This window comes from Chiloscyllium plagiosum, unplaced genomic scaffold (genome assembly GCF_037043375.1).
Source record: "Chiloscyllium plagiosum isolate Xiang-an unplaced genomic scaffold, Cpla_swu_hap1 HiC_scaffold_36, whole genome shotgun sequence".
NCBI lineage: Eukaryota > Metazoa > Chordata > Chondrichthyes > Orectolobiformes > Hemiscylliidae > Chiloscyllium > Chiloscyllium plagiosum.
Window position 1 is genome coordinate 28556041 of NW_028270174.1, and position 26068 is coordinate 28582108.

General features: G+C 41.6%; 1 long non-coding RNA gene across 1 annotated transcript in view; it reads right to left on the minus strand.

Moving 5' to 3' along the window:
* Positions 1-3076: 3076 nt before the first annotated feature.
* Positions 3077-26068, minus strand: part of LOC148139918 (uncharacterized) — a 182856-nt gene continuing 159864 nt past the window's right edge. The window contains exon 6 of the long non-coding RNA XR_015753236.1: positions 3077-3597. This is a non-coding gene — a long non-coding RNA (uncharacterized LOC148139918). The remainder of the gene's footprint in view (positions 3598-26068) is intronic.

Consider the following 26068-nt stretch of genomic DNA (forward strand, 5'->3'; position numbering starts at 1 on the left):
GAGGGTGATTTCACAGTTTGGATCAGAAATTGGCTAGTTGATAGAAGACAGAGGGTGGTGGATGATGGGAAATGTTCATCCTGGAGTTCAGTTACTAGTGGTTTACCGCAATGATCATTTTTGGGGCCACTGTTGTTTGTCATTTTTATAAATGACCTAGATGAGTGCATAGAAGGATGGGTTAGTAAATTTATAGATGACACTAAGATCAGTAGAGTTGTGGACAGTGTTGAAGGATGATGCACATTTCAGAAGGACATAGATAAGCTGCAGAGCTGGGCTGAGAGGTGACAACTGAAGTTTAATGTGGAAGCGTGTGAGGTTATTCACTTTGGAAGGAGTAACAGGGCTACAGAATACTGGGGTAATGGTAACATTCTTGGTAGTGTGGATGAGCAGAGAGATCTCTGTGTCTATTTGCATAGATCCCTGAAAGTTGTCACTCAGGTTGATAGGGTAGTTAAGAAGGTATACAGTGCATTTGCTTTCATTGGTAGAGGGATTGAGAATCGGAGCCATGCTGTACAAAACTCTGGTGCAGCTGCACTTGGAGTATTGCGTACAGTTCTGGTCGCCGTATTATAGGAATGATATGGTAGCATTGGAAAGGGTGAAGAGGAGATATATCAGGATGTTGCCGGGTATGAAGAAAAGGCCTTATGAGGAAAGGTTGAGGAACTTGAAGCTGTTTTTGTTAGAGAGAAGAAGGTTGAGAGATGACTTAGTAGAGATATACAAGATGATCAGAGGATTAGATAGGTTGGACAGTGAGAGCCTTTCTCCTCAGATGGTAATGGCTGGCACAAGGAGACATAGCTTTAAATTGAGGGGTGATAGATATAGGACAGATGTCAAAGGTAGGTTCTTTACACAGACAGTAGCAGGGGCGTGGAATACACTGCCTGCAACAGTAGTAGACTCACCAACTTTAAGGGCATTTAAATGGTCATTGGATAAACATATGGATGATAATGGAATAGCATAGGCTAGATGGGCTTCAGATTGGTTTCACAGGTTGGTGTAACATTGAGGGTTGAAGGGCCTCTACTGCACTGTAATGGTCTATGTTCTATATTCTAACAAATGCTCACATGCTTTAACTGCAACTGCCTTCTTTATTTAATGATTCGGTATGTTGGAGTGACAGTTTGCAGGAATTCCACAATAAAGGTTGGTGAAGTTTTGGCAAACTGTCCCAGAAACTCTCCCAATGTGTTTCAGAACTTCTCTTCAAGCCTTCAGCTGCAAGTGAGCAGTAACATTTAATATACCTTTAAGTGGTGTTCAAAATTCTTTGCAATGGTTTGTTTACTTACAATCAGCTGGTCTCTTTAAGAGAGGGTGGTTAGTTCAAGAGCTAGTTACCAAAATGCCATGCAGCCTCTTTAACAAGAAGTAGAAGATACTTAAGAAGCAATTAGCCCCTTCAGCAGCCTCCAGGTGGCTGTTCCTGAGCACAGGCTCAAAAAGCTTTCCCAAGATGATGTGATAAATTCAGGGCAAACTGGCATTTCAGATTAAGACCCATCTCTGACGCCTCAGATGTCCCTTCGTGCTTTAAACATTCAGGGGAAATCATGCCTTTCTCAACCTTCCCTCACCAGACATACCACTGCCCTCCATTTGTCTGGACTTTCAAATCCAACCTTCCACTTTCTTTGTCGATGGAAAATGAAAGATTTTCAATATCTCATCAAAAGAAAAAGGAAACATCTCAGCAGAAAGCCAGTACTGGCGAGATGAGCTCAATATTTTTTTTCAATGCTTTGGAGACGTTGGTGTTGGACTGGGGTATACAAGGTTAAAAATCACACTACCCCTGGTTATAGTCCAACAGGTTTATTTGGAAGTACGAGCTTTTGGAGCGCTCTGAAAGCTAGTGCTTCCAAATAAACCTGTTGGACTATAACCTGGTATTGTGTGATTTTTAATGTTTTTCTGTGCTGTATTATTCTGTCAGCAGTCACATGACACCAGATTATAGTCCAAAAGGTTTATTTGAAATTGCAAGCTTTCGGAGCACTGCTCCTCCATCAGGTATTATCCTATGAGTGACTTACAGCCTCACAGCCTGCGGTGATGAAGTTTGAGAACCACAGAAGTAAAAGTTTCTATTTTACTTGCTTATCATGGTGAATTGGGAATTCAAGAGTTAAAGATCCCCTATTAGAGTGACTCACTGTATGTTTGATTGCGTACCTGTCCTCTGACAGGCTAAGTCTGGAAATCACAGTGGCTGTCTGGCTACTTTGAAACTGCCAAAATGGTCTGGAGCCATACATGTGTATTTTACTCCTAGCTCTGGGCAAAGATAGTTGTTTCCTGAATAAGACTGTTAGCCCTGTTTATAGATCTTGTTAACTGCCTCCTGTTCCTATTAGCATACTTCCTTATCTATTAACAAGGGCATGCGAAGACCAACAATAAGAACAAAACAAAAATCCTAATATCAACCTCCTTATCTATTAACATAAGATTGTGAATAATACAATAGCAAGGTCCTGAACAACCAATAGTCATTGTAAGATTGAGAAATACCTGTTTTAACTACCTAATAGCAATCAGTCATGTGGTGTCAAGAACTTTGTATTAGTCACACCCATATAAGACATAAAATATACTGCTTGTATGCAATGTTCAGATGTTCATTGAGGGGTGCCACCAGAAGAAGGCTATGAGACTCCTTTGTTGTCACTGGCTATCCAGAAATAAAGGTTTGTTTCTCTTTAATCTGAAATTTGTTTCATCCAGCATTAAGAGTCAACAGTGCTGGTCTGGTTATGATCTCCCTTTCCATTTTTCTATAGTTCACGTCCCTTATTACATAACATCAAAATGTAATAAGACAATTAAAAAAAAGTCCTATTTAGAAACCACTATCTATGCCCAATTGCCAAGCATTCCTCTGTTCTTTCTGTCTCAGCTGTAAGGGACCTCTGTGACCTGTGAATACAAAGAGATTTTAATTGCATAGACAGTACTTGTAATACAGTCTTCCAGAATGCTATTCATTTATATCTGAACAACCAGCAAATAATAGACTTCAAACTTGTATTCATTTTTGCAGGGTCAATGCCAGCTGCTATATCCAATATGGATTGAAACCAGTCTCCATCAGTCATGATTTGGAGATGCCGGTGTTGGACTGGGATGTACAAAGTTAAAAATCACACAACACCAGGTTAGAGTCCAGCAGGTTTAATTGGAAGCATTAGCTTTCGGAGTGCCACTCCACCACAACCACCTGATGAAGGAGCAGTGCTCCAAAAGCTAGTGCTTCCAATTAAACCTGTTGGACTGATTTTTAACTCAGTCTCCATCAATGCAGTAGCGAAGCCCACCCTAGCACCACAGTGGATAACATTATCACTGCGGGGAAGTCAATTGTCAACTTACCGGACCATACCCTTCAACCGGAAGAGACTGAAGTCCTGAGCAGAGGTCTCGATTTCTGCCCCACTGCCAAAATGGACCTCTTGGTTCTTGCAGCAGACACAGAGGAATTCATCAGACAAATGAGACTCTGGACATTCTTTCAAGGTGCCAGCAGTGATCCCAACAAGCCCACCAATGAACCAGAACAGTCATCACAGGGATCTGTAGAGAAACAACCAATGAAGGAGTCAACTTGGACACCACCGGAGGGCCGCTGCCCTGGGCTTGACACGTATGCTCAAACCATCAGGAAATATATAAATGCCAGGTTCATCAGCCAAACCTACTAGGTAAAGCAAAATATCACCCGTTCACAACGCTACGCCATCCATGCTCTCAAAACCAATCACAACATTGTCATCAAACTAGTAGATAAAGGAGGAGCCATCATCATTCAGAATAGATTAGATTACTGCAAAGAAGTATACCGACAACTGAACAACTACAGGCAACACTACAGGCAACTACCGGCTGCTCCGACCAAAGAGCACACCCGTGAACTAAACACATTGATCGGAACTTTGGATCCAGCCCTACGCACCCTCATCCCACGTACTTCTCACGTAGGCGACTTCTACTGCCTTCCAAAGATACACAAAGCCAATACACCAGGACGTCCCATTGTATCAGGCCTTGGGACCCTGTGTGAGAATCTCTCTGGCTATGTCGAAGACATCTTGAAAACCATTGTATAGGGGATCCCCAGCTTCTGTCGCGACACTACTGATTTCTTACAGAAACCTAGCAGCCATGGACCAATCAAATCAAGAACATTCCTCGTCACAATGGACGTTTCCGCACTCTACACCAGCATCCTCCACAATGATGGCATCGCAGCAACAGCCTCAGTACTCAACACCAACAACTGCCAATCTCCAAACACCATCCTATAACTCATCAGCTTTATACTCGATTACAAAGACTTCACCTTTGACAACCAGTTCTTCATCCAGACACATGGAACAGCCATGGGGACCAAATTTGCACCCCAATATGCCAACATCTTTATGCACAGGTTGGAACAAGACTTCTTCTCTATGCAGGACCTCCAACTAACACTATACAACAGGTACATTAACAACATTTTCTTCTTCTGGACCCATGGCAAAGAGTCACTGATAAACACAGTGATATCAACAAGTTTCATCCCACCATCAAACTCACCATGGACTACTCTCTACTATCTGTCTCATTCTTAGACACATGCATCTCCATCAAGGATGGGCACCTCAGCACCACATCTACCGCAAACCCACAGATAACCTCACAATGCTACACTTCTCCAGCTTCCACTCAAAACATATTAAAACAGCCATCCCCTATGGACAAGCCTTACGCGTACACCAGATCTGTTCAGATGAGGAGGAACGTGATAGGCACCTGGAAGTACTCAGGGATGGCCACATAAGGACAGGGTACGATGCTCAACTCATCGATCACCAGTTCCGACATGCCAGAGTAAGGGACCATAATGACCTCCTCAGGAGACAGACATGAGCTGCAACCGATAGGGTGCCCTCATTGTCCAGTACTTCCCAGGAGCCGAAAAACGATGTGATGCTCTTCGCGGCCTGCAACACATTATCAATGAGGATGAGCACCTCGCCAAGACCTTCCCCATACCTCCACTGCTCAAAGAAAAACAAAGAAAATTTACAGCCCAGGAACAGGCCCTTTGGCCCTCCAAGCCTGAGCCAATCCAAATCTACTGTCTAAACCCATCGCTGAATTCCTAAGCATCTGTATCTCTCTGCTCCCCACCTACTCATGCATCTGTCCAGATGCATCTTAATTGAATCTACCGTGCCTGCCTCTACCACCTCTACTGGCAACATGGTCCAGCCATCCACCACCCTCTGTATGAAGTATTTGCCGCATGTGTCCCCCTTAACCTTCCCATCTCTCACCTTGAAAGCATGACCTCTCATTATTGAATCATTCATCCTGGCAAAAAGCTTGTCTCTATCCATCCTGTCTATACCTTTCATGATTTTGTAAACCTCAATCAAGTCCCCCCCTCAATCTCCTTTTTTTCTAATGAAAACAAATCTAACCTACTCAACCTCTTTTCATAGCTAGCACCTTGCATACCAGGCAACATCCCCGTAAGCCTTCTCTGCACCCTCTCCAAAGCGTTCACATCCTTTTGGTAATGTGTTAGAGTGTGGACATGGATACTCACACGACTCAGCCAATGTTGTCTATCTCATATGCTGCAGGCAAGGATGCCCTGAGGCAGGGTACATTGGTGAAACCAAGCAGAGGCTACGGCAACGGATGAATGGGCACATGCGTGTTCCCTTCCAGTTGGAGAACACTTTGACCTTGGTCCTTCGGGTGACCATCCTCCAAGGCAGAATTCAGGACAGGCAGCAATGAAAAGTGGCTGAGCAGAGGCTGATAGCCAAGTTCTGTACCCATAGGGAGGGCCTCAACCAGGACCTTGCGTTTATGTCACACTACAGGTGACCACCATTGCACTATATACACACACACACACATATATATATACGTTTGTGGGGTGAATTTGTACTTGCAGAGTCACTTTGTACTTTGTTCAAAAACTGCATGAATCCATGTAAGATTCTGTTTATTCATTTTTTAAATTAGAATCAGTCTAAACATTATGGCACAGACAGCAGCACACAGGGAGCTAACACCTTCATCACATTATCTAGGCTGACACCAACTGTTAAAGTTAACCTGAGAATGTAACTTTTAAAAGAGTTTTGTGATTTACATATGAAAGAAGTGAAACTAACATGGTCATTCTTACAGATGGGAGGCTGAACAAACAATCATGGTATTTTTCAATGTATAATTTCAGTTACACCACACTGTAAACTTTTGCTATAAATTCTGTGTCTTATAGTTGTATCCTCCACAACCACCTGATGAAGAAGCGGTGCTCCGAAAGCTAGTGCTTCCAAGTAAACCTGTTGGACTATAACCTGGTGTTGTGTGATTTTTAACTTTGTACACCCCAGTCCAACACCGGCATCTCCAAATCAGTAAAAACACCAGTTAAGTTGTCTTTCTAAGAATCATTAGAATCATTAGAATCGTATCTAATGGATTATATAACATATTTTGCAATTCTACGAGAATGTCACCTCTCCATTGACTGCAACCCTAAATCCTCACTCCATCTTACATATCACATGAATTTCCCATTCCCAAGTGTGAGTATGTCCCCGAACTCACCAGGTATTTGTATTTGTTCTATTCCTGTGGTCCTGGTCAATAATAAATCTATCCCAGGCCACATCCTCAATGTCCACATCTTTTTACTTCCAGTCAACACTCTAACTATCAGTGTCTGCTTTGGGATAAAAACTTCCCTCTAATTCCTTCAATCTTTGGCTTCGCATTACTTTTCCCCTATGCCTCTATCCATGAATTCACTGTTACCTTGGTTGAACTGCTTAAATGCTCTCTCACCTCTGTCAACAATGCCTTTATTCTCCTCAACCAACTCTTCTTTCCACTTCAGAATCATCCTGGAACCCAAGCCTTCTTGGCTGAGAGCCTAGAAATCCATTAGTCTCTTGAGCACTTGCATGATTGACAGCTCTAAAATTCACAGTATTTCTATTATAAGATTACAGGTTTCGAGTGCTTTGCAATTTCAGCTTTTGAAACTTTAGAGTGTTTAGAGATTGACATTTTTATTAGGCTATAATGAAAAGAAGCAATGAATGAATTACTTTTCTTAAAGTTTCTTGTGCACATCCAACTGTTGCTATAGTGTTCATTGCTTCGATACACTATGTAGTGGGTGAATTGGCATGAAGTGTCATAGCCTGGCACAGGGTTGCATGAGAGATTGGTGGCTGGATAAAGGCACACAGCCAAGCATGAGGTGCCATCGGGAGATGGGTAAAGGTGCATAGCCCCTCATAGAGGGCATGAGGAAGACCTTTTAAACTTACCTTTAAAATGGTTACCTCATGCAGAGGTGCCATGAACAGCAACTCTTGAAAAAACTGGCTCCACAAAAGTTACAGAATAGGCTATGTCCATCGCATCAACGGAGAAGAAAATGCTGAGTGTGGGCCCTATGACCCAAATCAGCCTGCTGATAATTGGAAACCTGGGAATGGTGTCAGGAATCCTCCAGTTGGGATTAACCAACCATTTAAAGTCATCTTGACTCTGTGCAAATCCAGACCCATATCACGGTAATTTGATCAAAATCCTGGGAATCCCACCATGGTGGCTCAGTGGTTAGCATTGCTGCCACACATCGCCAGGGACCCAGGTTCAATTCCCACCTCGGGCAACGGTCCGTGTGGAGTTTGCACATTCTCCCCATGTCTGAGTGGGTTTCCTCCGGGTGTTCCGATTTCCTCCCACAGTCCAAAGATGTGCAGGTTAGGTGAAGTGGCCATGCTAAATTGCCTGTAATGTTAGGTGGATTAGTCAGAGGGAAATATAGTGGGGGTGGGTTTCTCTTCGGAGGGTCGGTATGGATTTGTTGGGCTGAAGGGCCTGTTTCCACACTGTAGGTAATCTAATCTAATTTAATAGCACTGTGAGCATAAAATCGCCACTGTGAGCATAAAAACAGAACTCGTGAAGGTGGCTCACTAATACTTCTCAATGGCAATTAGGAATAGGCAACAAATACTGGCCTTGCTCATGACACCCTCATCCCATGAAAGAAGAACAAAAAAGAATTAGGAAATAATTTTACGTTGGGATGGTAGAAGTTTGGAGCTCTCTTCTCCACTCAGCAGTTGTTGCTAAATCAATTCTTAATCTAAATCTTAAATTAATACACTTCTGTTGTCTGGAGGTACTAAGTGATGTTGGGCAAAGGGAGGGTCATTGGAGTTTGGTCACAGAACAGGCATGATCTCATTAAATTGTAAAACAGGCTTGAAAAGGTAAATAACCTACTCCAAATTCCTTATTGCTCAGTATACATGATATACCAGGCAAGTATTAATTTTAACTTCCTATTTTTCATTATATTAGTACTGAGTGAGCAGTGAAAAAAAAATGAAGTCATAGTTTAAGATATTTTAGACACTCTGACCAGGGAGAGGTGCTCAGAGGTGTTGTCATTTAGGAAATTAATAGATGGAAAAGCATGAGCAGTGTGCCACACAGGTCATACATACACTATGTAAACAGTTATTATAAAGACCTAAAACTTACATCTGTGTGTGGTATGATGTGGCGGATGGTTGCAAGAATAAAATTCTGAGTCAGAGTTCATTCTACATTGGCCTTTAAACTCCCCAAAATTAATTTGTTGAACTTGACAACTAGATAAACAGAGTTAACCTACTGCCAAATTTCAAGATGGTGCACCAACACAATTTAGACATCTAATCGCTTTGTTAAACCTTTGTCTGTTTTTAATTTAGATTGAATTGCTGGGTGAATGATTAAACAGCCTGCAGTACAAAGCCATAAAAGTGAATCGCTTCAGGAGTTCAAGGAAATCCTGAGTTAAGCATAATTCCAATCCAATCATAACATTCCTAGGCAATCTATTTGGACATACATGAGGATTTATTGTATACAATGAGTTTTGAATGGTGGAAAAAATTCATAGGTGTAGAATGTCAATGCAAGCAGGAATGGTGTGATTTGTCCCAGGTTACCCCAGCCCCCTGTGACTTAACTATAAAGCCTGACAGAGTATGATTTTCCAAATATAGATATCTCATTCAGTGGATATATTAAGTTTTGTAACAGTGCCTAAGGTATATTATGAATTATCACTGGCATGAGTGTACCTGCCCTCTGATCTAATAATTCAGAAATTGTAGTCACTGTCCACACACACATTGTGCCTGCCAGATTTGTTCAGAGAGGAACTGCAGTTGGTTCAAATGGAGATTATTGACTTGAAATAAGATTACTTCTGAATAGAGACACATTTATGTGAGCTTAGATGTCAACTTTTAGCATCCACTTTGTATCCCAAGAGGGATACATTTCAATCCTGATTTACAACAATGCTATCAATTTGAATCACAGACTCTCTTAAGACTGACACTGACACAGCAGGAATCAGTTCTTTCCAGTCTCACTAAAAGTAGTTGCAATCTAGATAATTCTTCTTTCATCTACCCTGGGGCCTTTTCTCCTCCATATGGTCTCCCACAGAGAAACAGCTTCAATCATTTTCTGGCAGGCACCATATGCTTCAATGGAATTTTACCCTTCAAAAAGTAAATAAAGTTAAATGGAAGATTGCTTAGATTAATGTCCCCATGAAAATTTTTAAGGTAAAAGCCATTTCGTGAATTCAGCTTTTAAACATCTTCTCTACCTAATAAGCCTCAAAAGAAAATTGCTGCTTACAGATTCTAAAGAAGCTTTCATTAAGGATGTGGAGGTTACTGGAAGGTTATAAATTGCAGGGCTGTTGGGAAAGAGATGGGGAATCAATTTAATTGAACAATTCTTTCAAAGACCTGGTACAGACACAATGGGCCGAATACTTTGCTTTTGTGCTGTGTGAAAATATTAGAGGATAAGAGAACGTGAGCTTGAAATATAAAAACACATAGTAAGAGCTTCTACAGGTAATTAAAATGAAAGGGTAATTAAAGTGTGATGTTGGACTTCTACACAATGAGACTATGGGAATTAATGAAGAGAAATAAAGAAATAGGATGTGGAGTACACAGAAAAATTGTGTCTGCCTTCACTGGAGAAGACCCAAATAATATTCCAGAAATAATTATAAATCAAGTGGTGAAAGAGGGGGAGGAAGTTAAAACAATTACAATCACCAGGGAATGGCTACTTAGAAAATAATTAGAACAAGGGTTATCAAGTCCTCACACCTCGATAGACTTGTGTCTTGAAAGGAATGACTGCTGAAGATACATTGATTTTAATTTTTTAGAATTCTTAGATTCTGGAAATGCTCCATCTAATTGGAAAATGGTGAATGGAACTCCTCTATTCAAGAAGGGAAGGAGACAGAAATCAAGAAAACATAAGCCAATTGCCCTAACATCTGTCAATAAGGAAGATAATAAAATCTATTATTAAAGAGGTTATGGCAATGTCTTGATAAAATCTGAATGCAATCTGGCAGGGTCAACATGGTTTTGTGAAAGCAAAATCATGGGTTACTGAATTATTGAGGAGGCAACAAGCAGCATTGCTAAAGGGAATATGTTGACAGCATTTGATAAGCTACAACATCAAAACTTACTGCACAAAATAGGAGCGGATGATGTAAGAGGTAACATATTAGAATGGATAAAAGATTATGTAGCTAACAGGAAAGGCAGTAGGGATATTAACGTCAGATTTGGGTTGGCAAGACATCATCAATGGAATATCAGTGATCAGTGGAGGGATCTCAATTACTTCCAGTCTGTGTCAATGACTTGGATGAGAGTGTAAAGTTGTTAAATTCATTTTTGAAACAAAGATAATTGGAGAGTAAGTTGTGAAGAGGGCCTAAGTCTATCTGTTAGGGGATAGAGATAGATTGCGAGTGGGCAAAAATTTGGTCAATGAAGTATAACTGTGAACTTGTCCACTTTATCAGGGTGAATAGAAATTCAGGATATTATTTAAAATGGAAGTTGATTGTGTTACAAGGGAATCTATATGCCATGGTATATCAATTACAAGCAATTAGGAAGACTTATGGACTGTTGACAAATTACAACGGGACTGGTTTGTAACAGTTGGAAATTTTTGCTCAATTGTACAGGGTGTTGGTAAGAACAAATCTGAAGGACTGTAAACAGTTTGGGGCTCCTTATTTAAGAAATGATGTAATTACATTGGAAATGGACCCAAATAATGTTCTTTCAACTGACCTTTTGGATGAAGAGCGTGTCTTACAAGGGAAGGTTGGAGTTTAGACGAATATAGCGTTTAGACGAATGAGAAGTGATCTCAACGAAACATAAAAAATCCTAAGGGGTCTTGACAGAGTGGATTCCAAAAGGATGTTTCCTGCTTGTGGGAGAGATCAGAACTATGTTTCCCATATTTAAGATGGAGATGAAGTGAGTTTTTTTAAGCTAAGAGGATTGTTGACCATGGAATGTTCTTCCATGAACAGCAGTAGAGGGAAGGTGATTGAATATATTTATGGCCGAGTTAGATAAATTCTTGTCTCACAGAGGGGTTAATGGGTACAGAGAGTGGATAGGAAGGTAAAAGCCATAATCAGACCAGCCATGATCAATTAGTGGAATTGTATGAAGAGGCCAAGTTGACTAGACCCCCTCTGAATTCTAATGCTCATGTGAATGTTTGTATGACTCTGTGAAAGACCACTCACACCCAGTGATGTGGATTTTGTGACAGACATGATGCAAAAATTGTCAGCATTGACCATCATTGCTCCTTTAAACTGACAGCAACCTCTGTCAACATATGTACAATTAAATCCAGAATGTGCTGTCAATGTTCTCTGGGCCCCTCCAGAGGGTGCACTGTTGGAAACCTCCAAGACTGCAATCAATTCAAGATCAATGAACTTTTGAGAACTTTGGTTCTTGTGCCCTTCATGTCAGTGTAAAAACATTTAGAAAAAGTTACACATTATTAAATGAGATGTAACTTTTTTTTAAAACAATGTACTAAGTTCATCATTAGTGCTAAGTAGGCTGTGAGAGAATAATTTTACATATGTTGAATTTCAGATTTTAAACAACTTACTCATAAAGCTTGTTTATGTAATTTTAACCAGATTCAATCTCATGTACATTCCAATCATTGCTTTTACTCTCTGTAAAACGTTATTTCAAATGAAGGAATACAGTACTTTTACCCTCCTGGTATGCTGTCTGTGAGGATCTGATGTCAAGTGAATTTATTTTTCAATCCCACATCAGTGTCCGATTTTCAGCCAGCTTGCCAATTACTGGTTAGGGTTTGTGTTCATTTACAGAGGCTGGACCTCCAGCAGTAACACATGGGCAGCCCCAGTGTCTGTGCAGAAAGGATAAATCATGACTCAGAATCTGCCATCAATTTGAATCACAATTTTACTCAAGTAAGAGTCATTTCGGTCGAGTTTTACTGAAAATTATTGTAATCCAGATAATGGAAATGGGAGTGGTCTCTGTAGACCTTTCATCAAGGTGAGATGACCCCTATGGATCCCATTCACAGATGGCCAATAACTACAGCCTTAACCATATTTCAATTGTGGTCACAACTGGGGCTGGGAAAGTATATCAAAGGTTGTAGATGAGACTTAATATGCTGCTAGAAAATCACTCTCAGCTCTGAATCAAGATTTAGCCTCTACTGGGTGAATTACCAACTAGAATACTCGAGACAGCATCCGCAGTTGTTTTTAATAGGCTCTTTAAGGGTATTAATTGGCTACATGTCAGTTATGGGGGGGTAGCCACCATCACTCATCACCCATCTCAATCTAAAATACCTCAGAAATGGGAACATGACACGTTTACTGGTAATGGGGAACTGCAGACCCAAATCTCTGCTGGAGATCAAAACTATGTCCACAGAATCATATAATGTCACAGTGAAAGAGCAGGCAGCCCAACAAGCCCATGCCAGCTCTCTGTAAAGCAATCTCGTCATTCTCATCTCATCTTGTATTTATTTATGTATTTGATTTATCATTGTCACATGTACCGATATACAGTGAAAAGTATTGTTTTTCTTGCTAACCAGATAAATCATACCTTACATAAATACATCAGGGTAATAGAACAGAATGCAGAATATAGTTTCACAGCTACAGAGGAGGTACAGAGAAGGATCAACTTTAATATATGAGATTTCATTCATAAGTCTGATAATAGTAGGGAATAAGCTGTTTTTAAATCTGACGGTACATGTTTCAAACTTTTGTAGCTTCTGCCTGATGGAAGAGGATGTAAGAGAGTATAATCAGGGCGGGAGGGATTTTTGATTATGTTGACTACTTTCCTGAGGCAGCAGGAAGTATAGACAGAATCAATGCTGGTTTGTGTGATAGACTGGGCTGCGATCACAACTCCCTATAATTTCCTGCAGTTTTGAGAGCCGTTGGCGTACCAAGCTGTGATGCATCTGGATAGGGTGCTTTCTTTGGTACATCTATAAAAATTGGTAAGAGTCATTGTGGACTGGCCAAATTTCCTTAGTCTTCTAAGGAAGTTGAGGCATTGGTGTGCTTTCTTGACTGCAGGGCCAACATGGATGGACCTGAAGAGATTGTTAATATTAGTTATTCCTGGGAACTTGAAGAACTCGACCATTTCCACCTCAGCCCCATTGATACAGACAGGGGCATGCCCTCTAATCTGCTTCCTGAAGTCAATGACCAGCTGCTCTGTTTTGCTGACATTGAGGAAGAGCTTGTTCTCTTTACACCATACCTCTAAGCTGTCTGTCTCCTTCTTGTACGCTACCTCATCATTGATTGAGATCCAACCCACTATGGTGGTGTCATCAGTAAATTTAATCTCTCCCTAGTGATGATTCAAATTCTTCCATTTCAACCATCCTCATAGGCAGTGATTTTCTCAATCATTACTACTCACTCTATAAAAGCAATGTTTTCTCTCAAATCTCTGTATTTTTTGCCCAGAAGCTTAAATTTGTGTCCCCTACTTGATGACAGTCAGCAATATATACCTCTATCAAATATCCATGCAGTTGCCTCTTTTCCAATCTAACTTTGCACTAAATGTCCTCTTCTCTGGAACCAATCTGATAATTCACCTTTGCAGCTATTCAAGGACTTCACATCCTTCCTAAGTATGGTGACTGGACAGGACTTCTCCTAGCTCCATAGAAACTTGTTTTGTTTTAATTTCAGTATCTGACTTTTTAAGAATTTGTTTATATATAAAAGAAAACACCTATTGGGAGCAGCACTTGTTCAGGCCATAGAGCCTAAGGAATTCAGGGGAAGTACATGACCAGCTCTTATTCTACTCTATAACGTCAAACATCCCCAACACCACCCCTCCAACTCCACTCCATAAGGTGGCACAATGTCTCAGTAGAAAACACTGCTACTTCACAGCACCAGGGACCCAAGTTCGATTCCACCCTCAGGCAACTGTCTGTGTGGAGTTCGCACATTCTCCCTGTGTTTGCATGGATTTCCTCTGGGTACTCCAGCTTCCTCCCATAGTCCAAAGGTGTGTAGATTAGATAAATTGGCCTTGCTAAATTGCATATAGTATCCAGGGTTGTACAAGGTAGGTGGATTAGCCTGGGAAATGCAAGGTTACAGGGATGGGATGGGTCTGTGCGGGTTGTTTTTCAGAGAGTTTGTGAGGACTCGATGGGCCAAATGGCTTGCTTCCACAATGTGGGGATTGCATGACTTCCTCTTTGATCATTTCTATACATCAAAGGCCAAAAGGCTCATTCAGATAGTCGCGAACAATGCCTAACAAATGGTCTGACCCAACATCAGGACCCCTGTTGGCCACCATTGCACCTATTTAACACCCATTAAAAAAATTAGACTGAGCAGTTTAGCCTGTAGCCGTTGTCTGACATTGCACATTCTCTGCTTTCTGAGATGGCAGAAGAATTTAATGGGTATCTGATGTACTGTCAGGGGAATGGTTTACTGTGGTTAGAGGTTAATTGTCAAACCTAAGTACTCTCTATTCTGTGCATGTCAGAGAATAAAGACACATGCCTCAGCTTATAAAGCAGCTGAACTGATGATAAAAACTACATTCTAGCCAAGAAAACCTGAGAAAGAGCCCAGCCATGACACTGGCCTTTCAGAATAAGAACAATAAGTTAGCACTATGCTGAGCTCAACTCTGGATTGTTTTATGTTTTGGAACTAGAGTGCTTAAGCTATGCCAAAATTTCTAATAAAATTCTTCCAGTTGGCAGACAGATGGTATTCGATTATTTTTTTCATTGTTCCTGAATGTAATCAGAAAAAAATGAAAGAGTACATTTGAACATTTGAAGGAAATTGACAAGTATGACATTTTTGAAATTCCTTTTAATCCATTCAGAGACTCAAGATAATTTCTCAAGAGCCTTTTCCACTGTCAAAGTAATCAAAAACATAAATTGAACAATTCTGCTGGTTTCTGAAAGTATTAACAATTTACCAATTTCCAAGTCCTAGTCCATATTTCTCTGAAGGAAAACTTTGCAGGTTGAGTCGGTAGTTAGGAAGGCTAATACAATGTTGTCACTCATCGCAAGAGGAAGAGAATATAAAAGCAGGGATGTACTTCTGAGGCTTTATAAGGCTCTGATCAGACCACATTTAGAGCACAAGTTTGGGCCCCATACCTTAGGAAGGATGCACTGACCCTGGAGCGGGTCCAGTGGAGGATCATGAGAACAATCCCAGGAATGAAAAGCTTAACATATGAGGAATGCTTGAGGACACTGGGACTTTACTCAATAGAGTTTAGAAGGATGAGGGAGGATCTAATTGAAACTTACAGAATACTGAATGGCTTGAACAGAGTGGACGTTGGGAAGATGTTTCCATTAGCAGGAAAGACTAGAACCCAAGAGCACAACCTAAGAGTAAAGGCAAGATGCTTAGAACATAGGTAAGGAGAAACATCTTTAGCCAGAGAGTGGTGAAACTGTGGAATTCATTACCACAGTAGGCTCAGGTCATTGAGTATGTTTAAAACAGAGATAGATAGGTTTTTGATTGCCAAAGGGATCAAAGGTTATGGGGAGGAAGTTGGAAAATGAGGTTGAAAAACAAATCAACCACGATTGAATGGTAGAATAGACTTGATGAGACAAATGGTCTAATTTCTGCTTCTATGTCTTATGGTCTACGTGGAGCAACCTGGAAGCTAATCACAATTGCACCCATTCCTGTGCTTATGTTTCCTAGTTAGACTCAAAATGTTCTCCCAATGGGTGTAAACAAACAATAATTAGTGAAACTTGAGCAAATGTAGCCCCATGGGCAAAGTACATTATGGGCAGAACTTTTGTTCTGAGATCCCAACCATTTCTGGACCATAGCTGGCCAATTAATAATAGAGGTGTATGTGATGTCTAATTCAGAATAAGGTGTGTGTTCCCATGCTGGAGTGCCAATAGGAAACCCAATGATGAAAGAACTGCAGTCTTCTGATTGCAGGTAAGGAAGAGACAGGATGCCTCAAGAGGACCTCTCAACATTTTCAAACTCATTGAATGTAGAAATGGCTACAGTTGCCAGTCTGCCTTTAGAGGGGAAGTGTGCAGCCACAGCCATGACCATGGTTCCGAATGAAGAGTCAGTTTAACATTGATCCAAAGTACTGACCACAGGCCTGCCACTAGCAAGCCATCCTCTTTCAAAAGGGGACAGCTATTTGCCTGTCAATTGGAATTTAAAAACAAAAAACCCTGGAAACATCAAGCAAATTAGTCATAACTCTTGTAGAGTTAATAATTCAGAATAACAATCTTGCTTCAGAACTGGAAGATAGAGGAGATAAGCTGCTTTTAAACAAATGTGAAGAGTAGGAATGGAAGGACAGTGGAAAAAAAGGAAATGGTCTGCAATAGATCGAAGTGCACGAGTGATTAAATCACAAAAGTGATGATGGTGCAAGGCACAATGAGGTGAGGCATGACGAGGTGAGTATAGAGCCAAGTCTGATAATGGGCAGATGGTCTCAATAGAACAGCAGAGGGGAGACCTTCAAGGCTTGGTCTGGACTTTAGCATTCAAGGCAGGTAAATTGGAATGACAACGGAGATTAAAATCTTTAAAATCACAGACCTGAACTGAACCCAATTCCAACCTGCAGACTCCTGCAGTTAACAGGGGGAGCTGATGGGATGTGCTGTCAATTTCGATATTTAATTAGGCTGCCATTCACTGATTTAACCTATCTTACATGTTTAATTGCAGTTGAAGAGAGCTGATGATAGTTTTGGGGAGTAAGTGAGTATATTTACTTCACTGCTTGTGGGCGAGGGCTGCCCTTCCACTTCCCTCTGCATGAGATTGCAAAGCTAGCTAAATTTCAAGTGTGAAGAGAATATATTTTTTATTTTGCTGATTGTGAACAAAAATGGTAAAAGTCTGTTTACAAACCAAAGACGACAGAAGGAACTGTTGCACTTTTAAAAAACAAATTGATGAAACACATTGTGTGTTGAACTTACTGTATACTGCTTGGGTGGGGAAGCATGTACAGTGCAAGATTTGCCCGACAAGGGACAGCTGATTGGTCATAATCGCACAACCTGGTCTTGGATGCCAAAGGTCATCAGCCTGATGATAACGCCTGGGTAGCTAAACAGCATGTGGGAGTGAATGATACAGATAGAGGCTTTTGGACCACTGGAAGACCAAGTTGTGTATGTCCCTCGCTCTGCAGTAAAAATACCCGAACCCTAAAGAAAGCCAGCTGTTTTCTCCCACCAGTAATTGCAAGCTATTGCCTTAAATAAGCGTTATGGTTCAGACCAAACCTCCTCAAAATATATTAAGCAGGTAGCCTAGACCCCAACTTTCTCTTATTTTTAAAGGCAAGTGTAAAGTTTTGTGTTGTGGATGCAATTCTATTGTTAAACTACCAGGCTTCAAGCAATACAGACTTTATTCTTACACTATAGTTTAAATACCATCTGAAGAAAGAAGACTTTGAACAACTTAACTCTATTTGAAAATTTACTAATTTTCACTAAGTTTACTAAGTTTCACTGTCAACGGGGATGGTACCAGGGGACTGGAGAGTGGCGAATGTTGTGACCCTGTTCAAAAAAGGGAATAGGGATAACCCCGGGAATTTGCAGGCCAGTTAGTCTTACTTCGGTGGTAGGCAAAGAAATGGAAAGGGTACTGAGGGGTAGGATTTATGAGTATCTGGAAAGACACTGCTTGATTAGGGACAGCCAGCACGGATCTGTGAGGGGTAGGTCTTGCCTTACAAGTCTTATTGAATTCTTTGAGGAGGTGACCAAGCATGTGGATGAGGGTAGAGCAGTGGATGTAGTGTACATGGATTTTAGTAAGGCATTTGATAAGGTTCCCCATGGTAAGCTTATGCGGAAAGTCAGGAGGCATGAGATAGTGGGAAATTTGGCCAGTTGGATCGAGAACTGGCTAACCGGTCGAAGTCAGGGAGTGGTGGTAGATGGTAAATATTCAGCCTGGAGCCCATTTACAAGTGGAGTTCCACAGGGATCAGTTCTGGATCCTCTGCTGTTTGTAATTTTTATTAATGACTTGGAAGAGGGAGTCGAAGGGTGGGTCAGTAAATTTGCAGACGATACGAAGATTGGTGGAGTTGTGGATAGTGAGGAGGGCTGTTGTCGGCTGCAAAGGGACTTAGATATGATGCAGAGCTGGGCTGAGGAGTGGCAGATGGAGTTCAACCCTGTCAAGTGTGAGGTTGTCCATTTTGGAAGGACAAATAAGAATGCGGAATACAGGGTTACGGTAGGGTTCTTAGTAAGGTGGAGGAGCAGAGGGATCTTGGGGTCTATGTTCATAGCTCTTTGAAAGTTGCCACTCAGGTGGAGAGAGCTTGTAAGAAGGCCTATGGTGTATTAGCATTCATTAGCAGAGGGATTGAATTCAAGAGTTGTGAGGTGATGTTGCAGCTGTACAGGACCTTGGTAAGGCCACATTTGGAGTACTGTGTGCAGTAATGGTCGCCTCACTTTAGGAAAGATGTGGAAGCTTTGGAGAGGGTGCAGAGGAGATTTACCAGGATGTTGCCTGGAATGGAGAATAGGTCGTATGAGGATAGGTTGAGAGTGCTAGGCCTTTTCTCATCGGAACGGCGAAGGATGAGGGGTGACTTGATAGAGGTTTATAAGATGATCAGGGGAATAGATAGAGTAGACAGTCAGAGACTTTTTCCCCAGGTACAACAGAGTGTTACAAGGGGACATAAATTTAAGGTGAAGGATGGAAGGTATAGGGGGGATGTCAGGGGTAGGTTCTTTACCCAGAGAGTGGTGGAGGCATGGAATGCGCTGCCTGTGGGAGTGGCAAAATCAGAATCATTGGTGACCTTTAAGCAGCAATTGGATAGGTACATGGATAGGTGCTTAAGCTAGGACAAATGTTCGGCACAACATCGTGGGCCGAAGGGCCTGTTCTGTGCTGTATTGTTCTATGTTCTAGAGAGAGAGAGAAAAAGAGAGAGCGCAAGCGAGAAAGAAAGAGAGAGCATGCGAGAGAGAGAGAGAGAGAGAGAAAGAGAAAGCGCGCGTGAGAAAGAGAGACAGTGTGAGAGAGTGAGAGAGTTCAAGTATTTTGATGTTGCAGGTTAAGATGTACAGCAATTTCCAAACCTCAGCAGCTATTGAAAGTTAAACTAAAAGCCTGATTCTATGGGAGCTTGATCCCACCCCTTTATGCTTCTGCTGCTATTGTCCCAACAACTTTTAAGAAAAAAACCAAACTAGCTACAATGCTGAGCTCAGTAGACAGCTCACCCCAAGTTTACAACACTTGCCTTCAGAAGGAACATGACAGAACAAAACCTTCCTAAAGCCACATCTTCCAACATCAGTAAATAATAGACTTTAAAGTACTAACTGTGCCTCCTACAAAGAAGTGATGGAGATTGAAGAACAGGAAGTCCTAGCAAGCCAAAGGAGCATCTCAACAAACTCTGTAGATGGGTGCTATTGAACTGTATTTCCCAATTTCTTTCCACCATTAAAACCTTTTTTTCAGTAGTCCACATATGTTCACTTATTTATTTGGGGGGGGGTTAAGAGTTTTAATGAGAACTACGTGTTGATAGTTCATAGCTATTTACTTCCAATTAGAATTTAATGGTTTATAATAAATAAAGGTTCTTGTTAAATATTGGAACCTTGTCAGGGTTTTCTATCAATTTTATTCCATCAGACAATTGGAGACCATGTGTGACTTCAATGAATCATTAACTTTTGTGGTGATCCCAGGAGTAGTGGGGCTTGCGAATCAGAGAACTTTCCAAAGTGTGTTATAATAAGATTGAGTTTGCAATAGGGCAGGATAGAATCAGTAAGCTTATGACTTCTAGACCCCAATAGACCAGGTATAACCAGAGTGGAAAATTGTAGCACTGGAAAAGTACAGCAAGTCAGGGAGCATTTGAGGAGCAGGACAGTCGACATTTGGGCATAAGCCCTTCATCAGGATTCCTGATGAAGGGCTTATGCCCAAAACATCAACTCTCCTGCTCCTCGGATGCTGCCTGACCTGCTGTGCCTTTCCAGGACCACACTTTTCCACTCTGACCCTTCAGCATCAGCAGTCCTCACTTTCTCGTACAAGGTACGACTACCCAAGTCAGCAGAGCCAACAACAAGAGCAGGCTGCCTCACCTCCCCCCCCAGCCTGGGGAAGTCAGGACTGCACTTAGATATAGTTGGAGGCAGAGAAAGATAAATGTTTAGTTAGTGTGCTTAGGTGGCAACGGTAAAGCGACCTGAAAGATAATCTTTCACTTCTGTAAATATATATTCACTTGTACTGTTAAAATGTTTGTTGTGAAATTTTGACATAAGATCTGAGTCAGTTACATCCATGTAAGAGATGAGCAGCCTTTTCAGATATTGAGGATGAAAGAATTTGCAATCACCATGCACTGCACTCATTTCTCTCAAGCTAAAGACTCCTTAACTGCAACGAGCTGCAAATGTTAGCGATCCTTGAACAGTGATGTTTAGGATTCCAGCCATAGTGATCTCCACATGAGATTCATGGGCAGATAATCTGTGTGGAACGACAGAACATAATTTTATTGAATAAACTCTTCAGCCTTCACATCCATCATAATGAAACCTTATGATATGCCCTCATTCAACATGGACATTTCATTGTCATGCCAAAATAAGGAGATTTGACATTATCTAATTGTATTTTGCACAACCAAGATTTCAAGAATTCTGCCAGTAAGGTACTATTGGCTCTCGCATTCCTTCAAAAGGATCTCTTCCAAGTTACAGATCAAGTTCTTGCATACTGACATTTCAGTGTGGAAATGTGGCAGCACCAACGCAGGCTGCCATCTGGGTCCACACCATCTTGGACTGGCATCATGTAATCCTGTGACTGTCTGCTGGAAAAATGACTGTGTTCTCCCCAGCACATTGTCCACCTACATGTCTAGGTATCTGTCTGCAAAGCACACAGCAAACTTCCATTTCCATGCTTCAATCTAGCAGTTCCTAGCTTGCAGTGTCTGAGGCAGCATGAACTCAGGAGGACCAAGCACTGGCAAACACCTCCACCTCTCCTCCTGTGGGATTGCACTTGAAGTGGAAAAGAGCCTGGCTATATGAATTTCATTTGGCAAACATTAACTACAAAGGGAAAATTCAGCCCCTAATCTCCTTTTTGCTTTTATAATCATTGCCATCTCTCTTCCCTTAGATACAAATACTCCTTCAAAGGACCAGTTCCAAATTTCCCCAATCTTTCTGAGAATTTCAAATTTAGATTATATTTCCATTCCTTTCCTACATTCTGCAAATACAATTTCAATTTATCAATGCGAGAATTACACAAGCACACTCTCTTAATCCATATTCTCTTGCAGTTTTCCTCACAATTTCCCATGTCACCTAATTTGATATCTTAACTACTGGATTTAACTGAGCACCTTTGTAAACACTGGTCATACCATTCTGTGCATTACTTCGAAGATTCGGCTATTGTAGCTTGTATAGGGTTGCACAGTCCGGAATTGAAAATCTATGTCCTCTACCTTTTGCAGCTTCCACAGGGACTGTCAGATCAATAAAGCCTGTTAAAATGTTTCTTGCCATCATTCCAGTTACTTTTAATGAGAAACTGCATTTAACAAATTGATAGATTTATTTTGAGACAGCCTTTCCTATGCTAGGGTTCAGAGATTTGGCTTGTGCCCAAAAAAACATTTTAACATGTCAGCATTACATTAACAGTTAGCTCGACTTCAGGTTTCTGAAATACCATTTCCATGAGGTTTCGGAGCCTTATATTTTGCTATTATTACTGCCAGTGTTAATATCACTGGACTCATTTATAAAGATCAAGTGGCTAATTTCTGGCTCATTAAACTGATTAATTTGGAGTATTACAACTTGTACTTGATTGGAGAAATAAATTTACTGTTAGTGATGCTACCACTAGAGAGACAGCAGAATACTCTGTATCAGCGCATTTGTGGTACATCACCATTAATGTTGGCAATTAAATGCTCAAATGTTATTTAAAATGACAATTGTATAATCTAGTCAGTGATATTCAATAATATATGATATGTGAGGACAGCATAGGTCAAATAACCTGTAGTAATTTGCTCTTAATTCACCAAATCCCCTAATACATTTGAGGATGTTAAACTACTTTCCAAAGCACAATTACTAATACTTTCCTTTTGGGTGAGAACTAGCCTACTAGTTTGCACATTCTCCCCGTGTCTGCGTGGGTTTCCTCCGGGTGCTCCGGTTTCCTCCCACTGTCCAAAGATGTGCACTTCAGGTGAATTGGCCATGCTAAATTGCCCGTAGTGTTAGGTAAGGGGTAAATGTAGGGGAATGGGTGGGTTGCGCTTTGGCGGGTCGGTGTGGACTTGTTGGGCCGAAGAGCCTGTTTCCACACTGTAAAGTAATCTAATCTAATCTAGTATGAAGGTCATTATACTTCACTTACCATGTTAATCTTTCATATAAAGATTATTTCTAACCTATAGTTAAATAAGGAATATTATTTTCTAGTGGAGAGACGAGACAATATGCAGATATGATTGATCATTACTAATTGATTGGTAGTTTAGCAACTCTTAACTAGCAGATACATAATAAAAGACAGTTCTCGGAGGTGAAAAGAAGAGCCCTGTATAGACTGCTGCTGCACACCGTCCACCTCTTCTCCCTCATCCACCGTCCGGACACGCCTTGGCGTGCCCATTTGCCACCGGGCGGTGGGGATCCCCAGTGGAGGGCTCTCTACGCGGGAGTCCTCCCCCTTTCTCTCGAGGATCTGGGGTGGAGGGTGGTTCACGGACTCCCAGCCCAACTGCTTGTTCTGTGGCGCTGTGGAGTCCGTGGACCATTTATATATGGGGTGTGGGCGTTTGCACTCCCTTTTTGATTTCCTTAAAAACCTTCTCCTCTGTTTTTGGCTGCACTTCAGTCCCACGCTCCTGATCTTTGGGCACCCGGTACGGAGGAGGGAGGGCAGGTCTGAAGACCTCCTCGTGGGTCTGCTCCTGGGCCTGGCCAAACTGGCCATCAACAGGTCCAGGCAGCGGGCCGTGGAGGGGGTCGTTAGGGCCGACTGCCTGCCCCTCTTCCGCAGTTACGTTAGAGCCCGGGTGTCCTTGGAGAAGGAGCACGCGGTGTCGACCAACACCCTGGAGTTGTTCAGGGAGAGGTGGGTGCCGCAGGGAGTGGAGTGCATCATTTCTCCCTCCAACTCTATTTTGATTTAGTCCCTACCCTCCCCTTCACTGTTTTGATCACACAGCACTGTCCTTTGATGTGAAGGGCAGTGTTTGTCACTGGCCACCCGGGTGTTTTCCTATCTTCCTGGTGGTGGAAATTGAATAAAGATTCATGCACTTTGTGACTTTCACTGTGTCTCACACCTGCACACACACACCATGGGTGCTGAGGATAAAATAAGCACTACCGCACTTAGGTGGTAGTGTGGGGGTTAAAAAAGAAAAAAAAAGAGGAGTTAAGGGCAGTGTTTGTCACTGGCCACTCGGGTGTTTTCTTATCTTCCTGGTGGTGGAACAAAAAAGAAGGTAAAAGACAGTTCTCCTGCACACACACAACATGGGTGCTGGGGAAAAAATAAGCACTACCGCAGTTAGGCAGCAGTGTGGGGGTTTTAAAAAAAATTTTTTTAAATAAAAGACAGTTCTCACTTGGAATCTGGCACATGTCAAATCTTTGCAAAACAGCACAGATTTCAATCAGTAAGAGGTGAATTGAAGAATTATGTCAGGAAGCTTGTTATACACAGAATGAGAAACAGATGGAAAGCGCCTTTGTGTAGTCAGGTCGTGGAAGTAAAACTCTGAAAATTATTTAAGACAGAGTGATCTGCAAGGTCCTTCTAGATGGATGAGTTACTGTAGGCCAATTCCATTTGTAACTATCTCATGGTCAGAGTTTGTTTTTGCTCCTTTGACAAAGTCTTTTCCCTGGGGTCGGAGAGTCCAGAACTAGAAGGCATGGGTTTAGGGTGAGAGGGGAAAGATATAAAAGAGACCTAAGGGGCAACCTTTTCACACAGAGGGTGGTACATGTATGGAATGAGCTGCCAGAGGAAGTGGTGGAGGCTAGTACAATTGCAACATTTAAGAGGCATTTGTATGGGTATATGAATAGGAAGGGTTTGGAGGGATATGGGCCGGGTGCTGGCAGGTGGGACTAGATTGGGTTGGGATAGCTGGTCGGCATGGACGAGTTGGACCGAAGGGTCTGTTTCCATGCTGTACATCTCTATGACTCTATGACTCTATAATTTCCACAATCTACATTTCCTGCATTTAGTCAGTATGCTTATGCTGCTTGCAACCTCTGTATGGTATCATTAATATTACCATTTAGTGTTGTAGTTGCAGGTATTTATATATCTGACATGACCGTCTAGAGTGCCTGTTGAAAACAATCCCAGTTGCTGACATTTAACTTAGCTTGTTCTCTCCTTATCAATCCAGAATGTTACTATTTCAATACTTTCCTGGTTGTCCTCCCACTTTTTATGCTCAATAAAATACACTTCATTAAAATCATTGCTACTGCTAACTTGAGCTACACACAGAGTTCCAACCATTCCCTTCTGTCTGCTGACTTACATAAGCTCCAAGTCTTGAAAATCTAAAATTACAAAGTCACATTCTTGTCTTCAAATATTTCTCTGAATTCACTCCTCCCTGTTGATTAACCATCTTCCAGTCTTTCCACATTACTTGCGTGTGACACATCCTTTACATTTGTGACTGTGCAGAGCTTCATTTTACTTCATGTTCCATAAAACATGGAAATAGCTAAAGTTGCTGGTGGCTCAGTGGTTAGCACTGCTGCTTCACAGCCCCAGGGAGCCCGGTTTGATTCCCACCTCAGGGGACTGTCTGCGTGGGTTTCCTCCAAGTGCTCCGGTTTCCTCCCATACTCCAAAGATGTGCCGGTCAGGTGAATTGGCCATGCTAAATTGCCCGTAGTGTTCAGGGATATGTAGGCTAGCTGCCTTAGTCAGGGGTAAATATAGGGTAGAGGAATAGGTGTGGGTTGGTTACTCTTCAGAGGGTCGGTGTGGACTTGTTGGGCCAAAGGGCCTGTTTCCATACTGTAGGGGTTCTACGATTAAGGAGGAGACAGATGTGGTGAATCTGAAAAATGCAACGGATGTTACCTATTTGGATTTTAGGAAAGCCTTTGGCAAGTCATCATGTGAAAAGTAACTAGAGATATTCAAGGCATATGAACTTAAGAGGTGGATAGCAAAATGGATTAAAAAGTAATTGGAAAGGAAAGAATAGCTAATTAGGAGTTAAGGTTGCTTTTTTCAGAGTTGGTGGAGTGGGCAGCAGCTGCAGTCATTTCAATTTACTGTGTATGAATGGGTTGGAAATTGGCCTAGAATGGACTGGGACCAATATTTGCAGATAACACCAAAAATTCAAGAGATAGTTAATTTTTTTAGGAGATTAAGGGAAGCTGCAAAATGACACTGAGATGGAGAAATACTAAAGCATGGTAAATGAAATTGACCATC